A 9,719-nucleotide genomic window follows, 5' to 3' on the forward strand; every position below is an offset into this window, starting at 1 on the left:
AGATGTGCGCCCGGATCTATCTGAACGGCGACGGAATGGGCAAAGGGACGCACGTTTCCATGTTCTTCGTCGTCATGAAAGGAGACTACGACGCCCTACTCAAATGGCCGTTCGATCAAAAGGTGACGGCGGAAAGCTCACGCTATCGGACAGCTTAAAACCGGACCCTCGAAGCAGCAGCTTCAAAAGACCGACCGGCGACATGAACATAGCTTCCGGATGCCCTCTCTTCGTTTCTCAGGACATCCTGAAAAATCCCGTTTACGTCAAAGACGACACCATGTTTCTGAAGATGATCGTCGACACGACCGGTCTGTACGTTTGACGTCACAGCAAGTTAGATGACGTAGTACGCACGTCATCGAGTTTCCGTTTCTCCACCTAATATAAGCAACGAGGCAATAAAGAGACAGTCGAAAACGATCAAGAGACGATGAACAAGATTCTGTTGCTCTTTGCTCTGTGCACCGTAGCCTCCGGCACGCACTGCGAGGTCGGGAGATTCGCATGCATGTTGACGAGTCGGTCCGGTTACTCTCTGTCCGTCGGCGCCGGAGTCAATACCACGACGCAGGGTGACGCCGAATACTTGCAGAGATCGTCGGCTACGCTCAACAGCTTCACTATGCGGTCCTGCCGCTCCGGTAGATACCTGTCCTCGGAAGTAAACGGAACGATAACGGCCGTTGACGAGTGCGAAGGGGACCTCTGTCACTGGCAGGAGAAACAGACGTGGAAAGGTACCGCGTTCAAGAATATGGCCACCGGACGTTACCTGTCCGTAAGAAAGAACGGCGAACCGTCCTCTTCCTGCTCTTCGAAAGCATCGAGAAAAAGAGCCAACTTCATCTTCCACAGTTGTAAAGTTGTTGTTTAAAATCCAAGAGATAAAAAAATGTAGATAGAATGTAGAAAAAATAAATGTTGTTGACAAAAAGAATAAATTGCGATTCTATCTTTTCTTACCCGCGTGTATGTGAGTGTGTGTGTATACGTCCAGAGAAGTGATGATGTTTGATCTTAGTGACTTCGTTACCCACGAAAAGTATATTGCCAATATTTCTATATATTTGTTGACTTTCACGACGAACGTGACACTAGCGAATTAATGACAAAATAATGACGTTTCACAGCCACACACTCACACTGGCACACAGATTCAGACTTCGTAACAAAATGAGAAAGAAAACAATTTAAACTTTTTTTTCCCAATTTTTAATATTGTAAACTTATAACATATTTTTTTTGTTAACTACTTCTTTCGAACTGGAATGAAGGCGCCTCTCCATGCGATTCGTTCGGTTTTGCCAAGTCTCGTCTGCCAAATTTCCATTAGGAACCGTTCGCAGTAGGCGAAGAATGTCTCCCACCGCTCGTCGATTATCTTATCCGATTCCATGAAGGAGGAGAGTCTTTGCCCGAAAGAGCAAACCTCGTCCAGGTCTTCGCAGCTCTTCAGTCTCTGTTCCGCGCTGAGGTACAACCTCTCCATCACCTGTCTCTTATACACATCTAGATGTGTATAAGAGACAGACCTTGTCCTCTCTAACACACGTTCGACTCCGTCCTCGTACACCTTTATTCGCATAGTCACCGACATGATTCCTCTCGTGCTTCAAGCGTCCCCTTTTATATACGTCGTTCCATTTTTAAAAGCTAACGAGACGATGTCGTCATCAATATCTTACTTACGTCATGCGTCACCGGACGAGAGGTGGAAGTGTTATATAAATAGAAGCTGGAGACGAGTTGCAAAAAACCAGAATGGAATAATGTCGCAAGAAGAGATGTACTCGTCTTTGGTTGAGAGGGTGAAAACTCTGTGGTCCGCCGACTCGCTCGTTGTCGAGAACGTGTTGCGTGCGTTGGGTAATAGCAGGACGGAAAAGGTGACGATGTCGAAGAAAATTAGAACCGAAATGATACTGCAATTGACTCTTTTGAAAAAGAAGTTCGGTTCCTTCGGATGCTCGCCATAAAAAAAATGCAACCTTCGAGCTCGAAATTACACAGAGATCGGATGCGAAATTCCAAAAAAGAGGGAACCCAACAAGCCTGTTCGAAGTCTGCCAACAAACTGCGCGAACAAATTTTCCGTCGTCGGATCGCAGAACGTTACAGAAAATTTTTCGCCCAACACCTACACGTGAAATCGACGGCGAGAGAATGCGAGACGATCCTGAAAGGTGCGACCCCTTGTTAATTGTTACAATAAAGGTTTGAAAATTTAAACCTTGTGTGCCTTTTGTGTTTCTTTTTTAGCGAATGTCGGCATAAGATCTAATCTCCTAGTATTATAGAGGGCGATCAAAAAAAAACTTACACGAGCATAATTATTTTTTTTTATATTTTACGTAATTTATTCATTCAAACGTCAAATAATGTACAATTACTATTATCTTGAATGCTGTACATTTTTTCTTCTCCATCACTTAGTCAAACCTCGATACCTTTCCACAATGAATTCAATCAGGAGCCACAATACCACTATATAGGTAAAGCAAAGAAAAGAATCCATTAAAGATTTGACAGATGCGATGAAAGTTCTTCTCTCTTCTTCGAGTATCGACAGCCTTTCTCCAAGCAATACGTCATTCTTCTTCGCCTCCACGGCCAAGCTTTTTTCAAGTACTCCTATATATTCTTTTCTCTCCTCCATCTGCATCTGCAGATTTTTTACCCGTTCGTCGTCCGCCATCGATTTTTTACAGTACGACGTCAACAGTCAGAGTGAACGAACTCCACGAGTATCGCTCTTAAGTATAACTATGACGGTATGTATGCCGAAAGGCAGCCGAGGTAGAAATACCGTTACATCAAAAGAAATTGAAACGAAAAAACACGAAGTACCGAGAATGTAGCATATTTTATTTTTAATTAATATGCCGAATTTACACGAAGGTTTTGGTGCCGACCGGCATGTTTGCAGTGATCGCTTTGTACCGATCGCTCACGTCAGTTCGACGGAGACGGACGAAACACGTGTTTGTGACCACCTCCTCGATGTCGGTGCCTTCGAGCGTACTTATCTTCGTCCGCTTCGGGAATTCCACTAAGTTCTTCGATGACAACTTCGTCTTGTTGAACTTGTTCAGCTCGTCGGAAACAAACCGTTCGCATTGGGGAGACAGCATTTCGTCCTCGAGGTGTTTCGAAATAATCAGTCTTGGCGTTCTGTTTCCTCTCTTTATTATTTTTATTTCGACGGATGACGTAATGATGTCGTCATGTGTACTCGGAATCGTTATTCACCTCTTCGCGACGTACATCAGGAACACCATGTCTTCGATGTCGTGGGGATCGATGACTTTCGATCGTCTGACCGCATCCAGTTCCTCTTTCCGTTCGGTGCGCACGGTCAGCAGCAGGGACAGCGCGTGCGAGAAGATCCAGCAGGTGACGGTCGCCCACCAATAGGCGGCGAACGGCAGCAGCGAGACGAACGACTGCAGAGGCGCCACGTGAAAGAAGAGGCCGGCGACGGCCACGCACGCGCGAGACGCCGGCGGCACATCGGCGAGGACGGCGGCAGGAACCACGACGGACGCGATCAGAATCAGAGTTCGAATCCAGAGCTTCCGTTTCGGCGGCGCAGAGTACGCCCATTCCAAGTACATGGCGGACAGCTGGCACGTGAGCACCCTTCTCCAGAACATCTCGCGCTCGACCGACTGGCGCGGCAACGTCGTCCCGGACACCTTGCCCCGGTAGCCGAGCACTCGCACGTACGTCTCGAAGTCGGGAGGCGCCGGTCTGCTTTCCGAGAGGACGCTGTCGAAGTGATAACGGAGCACGTTCGCCGCGACGTCGGCCATCCTGTTCGCGCCGAACGTCCATTCGAGGAAGACGAACGGCAGGAAGGACAGGACGAAGAACGACGCTCCGAAACAGATCACCACCTTCATCAGCCCGTCGGATCCAGTTCGCGGTTGCAAGTGCGGGGGACACTCTTCCTGACCGACGACGTAAGTTTCGTGGCATCCGTACTTCCTGTATCTCTCGACGGCGAACGTCTCGTAGAAAAGGAACGAGAAGGCGGCGCACGCGATCATCGTCAGACTGGCTCTCCTCGCGAACTTGGATCTCACCAACCAAACGGTGGACGCGGACGCCACCCGTTGGATGGAACGCAAGCGTCTCAGACTCATGTTGCCCTGAATATCACGTCTCCTTCGAAGACTGTAAATACTTCCCTGACCATGCCGTCTTGCGTCGCGTGCTCGAACGTCGTGTGCCCGATCCTGAAGAGTGGCGGCGGAGGGAAGCTTCGGTCGGACGGCACGCTCGTCGTCGTCGTGCGGAACGCCGATCCGCCTGCGAAGTTGCCATCCTCGTCGTAGCACCTGACGTACGCGTAATCTCCGACGTCGTTCAACGTGCATTTTCCTTCCGAACACAAGATCGAAGCGAGCATCGAAAAATCGTCCGTGGCGTGCATGCTGCACGTCGCCGATCCAGGTAGAACCGCGAGCACGGCGATCACCTTTCCTTTCGAGACAGTCAGCTTCGAAACCGTCCCGGTGCCCAAGAATTCGACATCGTCGACTGCCAGGTCGGGCGTGAAAGCGCACAGCATCGCCAGAAATGTCGCCGACGCGATCGCAACGAAGGAAGTGTGTACACGTGTATAAGAGACAAATATAGCGACACCATCTGAGTACGTATGTGCGAATTTTTTTTCTATATAAATACCGTTAATGAGAACCGATAATTATTCACTCCAACGATGTCGATCGAACTGGCAACACGTAATCGTAATATGGATTTGGACAAAGACGATGCAATCGTCCAACTTCTCGACAAGTTGTCGCTGGAATACTTGCCGACAGAATACTTGGATTGGGTGATGCACACTTGCGAAATGTGGCCGGAATCGAGAACCATCGAGTACACTGACGAGGAGGCGATGGACCCTTCGAATTTCCCAGGATCGGACAAGTTGGAATGCGGGGACGGTTCCGTCACCAGCTTCGACGCGTTCATGGAGAAGTTCAGACGGACGCCGGTTTTCGCAAAGGTCGTCTATTCCGTGCTCGAGTCGGTGACGAACGTGCATCAAATGACGAGCGACAACGGACGCACCGTCCTCAAATGCGTCGAGGCGTGGGACCGAAGACAGGCGACCGACATACTCAAGGTGAAATCCGTCCGTCTGTCCGCCGTCGAGGGAGACGAATCGCGTTCGAAATGTTCGGTCGAGTTCTTGAATAAGCACGGCAACAAGACGAAGACTATCAGCACGGGTTCGATGGGCCTCATGTACGAACCCAACCTCGGCGATCTGGGCAACTACGTGACGTCCGAGGAGAAGCAGAAGAGAATGCAGACCACCGACTGCAACCAGATGTTCGAAGAACGGGTCGGTACGACGGACGTGAACGCCGCCAGTTACTCGTTCAACCTCAACGGAATCTACAATCCCGAAAACGGGCCGTTCAGGATGGCGAAGATGGGACTGGTGGCCATCTTGATAGACGCCCTGTTCTTCCACCACTCGGCGACCGCTTGGATGTCGCACCCTAGTTTCAAGGAGTGTCACGACTCCGGCGGCAAGTTATACGTCGATCGATTCTTAGCCGGATTCGTGAAGAGATTTAGGGGTCGTTACGGATCGAAAGAGGTGGCGGACGGGGCCGGCGTTTACCAGAAGTTCAAGCTTCCCGTCGAGGGATCGCCGAGATGCCCGCAGATCAAGATGAAGACTGGCACCAGCTTCAGAAAGGCGAACGACCTCGCTCGATCGCGCAGTTCAATGGAGGAAAACAATCCGGATCTTAAACACGTGTCTGATTGGGCGAAGAACGCCTTCCTCGAAAACGCCGACACGGACAGGAGATACAAGAACTTGCCGGTCGCCGAACTGATACCCGGTCTGCCACCGAAGCCGATGTCGGGTAAGCGGCGGTCCGAGATAGTCAAGGGAGATCTGGCGCGCGTGAGCTTCAACGTGGTCTGCTACTCGGACAACAAGTCGACGCCGACCAACAGGTTCCTCGTTCTGTACTTTCCAGTCGCCTTGGACGTGACGCGCCGCTGCCTTTTCGCCGGTCCCGTATCCGACTCGGACCCCAGCGACGACGAATTCTTCTCGAGACCAGCCATCGAATCGCCACAGACCATCGTGGCCATAGTGAGACAGCGTCTAACCGCATCCAGTTCCTCTTTCCGTTCGGTGCGCACGGTCAGCAGCAGGGACAGCGCGTGCGAGAAGATCCAGCAGGCACTTGAGTTGATGGAAGCCGCTAGATTGGAGATGATGGAGGAGAAACACATCGATTACGCCGTCGACGAGGACAAAGGGAACGAGAACTTGGACGAAGACGCAGACTCGAACAAGAAAAACATCCCCCCTTGCAAACGGAAAGCGTGATTCCGATTGCGACGAGGTGGTGAAGGAGAGGAAGAAGAGGAAGCTGTTCTTAAACCTCAGTAATACACAGTTGTAAAAAAAGGAATATAAATCGATAGAAATTAGTTCGATAAAAACTAAGATAAATTGAAATTGAGGTCAATAAAAGTGTTTACGAAAAAAAATAAATATTGTGTTTACTTGTCGTTATTCTTTCGAGTTTTCGTTATATACAAAGACTGCTTTGGAATAACCGCCATTGCAGAAATGAAGGCCGTCGCGAACGCTGCCGCGTCAATTTCGGAGGTGCAGGCACGCAGATTCTCGCTGAGACCATGGCAAGTGAAACTGACAATGGACCTTAGGAAGCGGCCGCATCCAAGAGCGATCATTTGGTGTTACGATCCGAACGGTGATTCCGGGAAGAGTTTCATGGCTACATACCAGCTGTGTTCGATCTCGACCGCCGCCAGAGGAGACGCGTCGATTACGAAGTGCTGGAAGGTATCAAGAACGGTCTGGCTTTCGGTGCGGAACGTTTCGCCGCGACCAAGTTCTTCGAAATCGTGCCGCACGTCGTCGTGTTCGCAAACTTTCCGCCAGATCGGCGCGCACGATCTGACGGCGAATGGCCCGTTCTGGAGATCACGACAAACGAAAAATGTAAGGACAATAAAAATTAAATATCCGAGCAAAAAGAAAAATAAATGTATTCTGTATATTTTTTTGTATTAATTGGTGTACCCACGCAAAAGTAAAACACACTATGGACTCACATTTAATAATTTTTTTATTGATATCCTTTCATCGTCAAACATTTAAACTATTCATAACTTGATCGTAAGTTGGAGGTGCTTCGAATCCGGAGATGCGGACCACGACCCGAGTGTGACGATGGGAGGAGATGTGTATAAGAGACAGGTACTGTCCAGTTCTTCCACAGGCTCGCGATCCAGTACAGCCACCACCCGTTCACGGAGTTGAGACACACGAGAAGGCACCAGAAGACGCCGATGCTGAACTCGCACAGCTGACTCGACGTGGATTTCTCGTGGAAGATGAAGATCGACGACGCAGAAACAAGAAACGCCGGAAGTACCAGGTTGAAAACTATCGTGAAGAGAAAGTGGAGGTTGACGACCGTTCGAAAAGATCTTTTCCTCGGCCTCTGTTGCTCCCAGAACTTTCCCATGACTATCAAAATTCTCCACGTGGCTCTGCTCCCCTGGGCGCACATCGTCACCACGGACATCGTGTGCTCCTCTTCAACGAATATCGATATCAGCAGAGAGAAGATGGCGACGACATCGTACAAGCATTCTTCCCACCGGTGGACGGCATCGAAAAGGAGAGACTCTACGAATTTGAACGAGAAGACACCCAGGGCCACTGCGAACATGACCTGCACGTCCAATCGTTTCACCAGACTGTGGTCGTACATCACACCCGACTTAAAAACCATCATCACCGCCACGACCGGTAAAAATATGCTTGAGTAACATTGGATGAATCTGTCCGGAAAGGAGACAAAAGAAAAAGAAGGAATGAATTTTTAAGGACACGAAAAATAAAGCAATCAACGTTTAAAAGAAAAACAAAAATTGACACTCACGTTCTGCACACAAGAAGTTTGTTTCGACGATTGAACGAGGCGATCCGATCATACCGTATTTTTCTGAAGACAGCGATGAACGAGGCGTACAGAAACGTCCACACGTTGAGGGTCAAGAGGAATGCCGTCGTCACCGTCGGTTCCCACATGTCGATCACGAATGCGTTGATAGTAGATGTTATCGCGATGAAGACATAAATAAAAAAAATAATGGTAATCACTTGGCTTTAATAGGTCTCGGTCTTTTGGAAAACGATCAGCGCCTCCTTTCGGCGGACGTACCGCGTTCGACGACGACGATCGGTCGAAGTGAACGGTCGACGGACGTGCGAGCTCTTATGGACGCGTACGCGCAGACGACGGTCGCGACCACCAAGGACAGCCAAGTTATCAGAGCCGGTATCCAAATGGTGAAAGGAATTCTGCCGATGAAATGCAGGTTGAATTCCAACATCGCTTTGCCGACGGCGCGAGCCGGAGCAATAGTGAGACTGGACAACGTCCTCGTGAAGGCTTCGATGGGCGACGCCGACAGTATCGGATCCACGATGTGCGCCGTGTGGTACGTTCGGCATCTATCTTCCTGAAACGCTATCTTCCTGCCGATCCATTGCACGAACGCGCGCGCTCCGCCGACGTCGTCCGGGGACTTGCAGTGTTCCGGGACTCTCGAAAGCCTGTCTCTTATACACATCTAGATGTGTATAAGAGACAGGACTAGGCCTAGCGTAGGTCTACTTTCACGTGAGAGCATACCGCGTATACTTAAAATTTAAATACCCTCCTCCGGGCCAAACATTGTTTACTTTCACCTAAGCCCAGGCGGCAGCTTACCCACCCGTAGCGTAGGCTATTTTTGGGAAGACTGCTAGAAACATTTGAATTATATTTTACAAACATATATAGTTATCTTGTCTGTGTTATTTATTACGCCAAACGTCTAAAGGGTAGACATGCTAGGCCTGCATAGGGTAAACACGTGTATTTTAAAGGCCAGACACGGTCATTTTTAAACTTAAACCTGTACAGCAGCAGCCAGTTCCAATGTACGCTGACGACGAAGAGAACGACGAACACGTCGACCAGAATTCCGCGTCTGACCAACATCGGAGGGAGGGACGTCAGGTGGCCGTCGTCTCACATTATTAAACGTGCGTTTTCGTGAGCTCGAAAACGAAGCCGGTAACAGGTATGTTCGCGTTGAAGCTGACGTCCCCGCACAATCCTAAGAAGGCGCATCTCGCCGCCTCTGACGCCAGCGGTCTGCTCGCCGTCGCGACAGGGACGACGGACTTCGTTTCGAAAGGAAGCGATATGTACGAATTCCAACTATGGTTTCGCACGTCCTTCCCTCCTGAGATCAGGAGGGCGGCGATCGCCGTTCGTTTCGGGGACGGCCGACACGACTTCGGAGTGCGCCTGGTCGACGATCACTTCTCGGACAACGAAACGTTGAACGACGACGGCGAAAACGTGCTGACTGTTATCTCTGCTAAGCGGCGTCCGCGAACTCGACTGGAGGAAGTAGGAGAGAATCGCCAACTTCTTGCACCTCGCAACGACGTGATCGAAACGCCGACGTGCCTCTTTCCGCTGTGGCAGATGCGTCCGCTGTTACCCTCTAAAGACGAGCGCCTCGAGTTCTTTCGTCGCGCACGCTTCCTCAGCGGAAAGATAGCTGCCAGGAAGTGCGTCGTCCGTTGCAGCGAGGAGGATCGCCTTCTTGCTCTCGTCTCCCTCGTACCGTCCATGATGCTT

At 50.1% G+C, this 9,719-nt stretch overlaps 1 pseudogene; it reads left to right on the forward strand.

The window, feature by feature from the left end:
* Positions 1-325, forward strand: part of LOC117123295 — a 1,895-nt pseudogene extending 1,570 nt beyond the window's left edge.
* Positions 326-9,719: the final 9,394 nt, after the last annotated feature.

Source organism: Anneissia japonica, unplaced genomic scaffold, assembly GCF_011630105.1.
Source record: "Anneissia japonica isolate Jap-2015-1 unplaced genomic scaffold, ASM1163010v1 scaffold5165_len128093_cov172, whole genome shotgun sequence".
Classification (NCBI taxonomy): Eukaryota; Metazoa; Echinodermata; class Crinoidea; order Comatulida; family Comatulidae; genus Anneissia; species Anneissia japonica.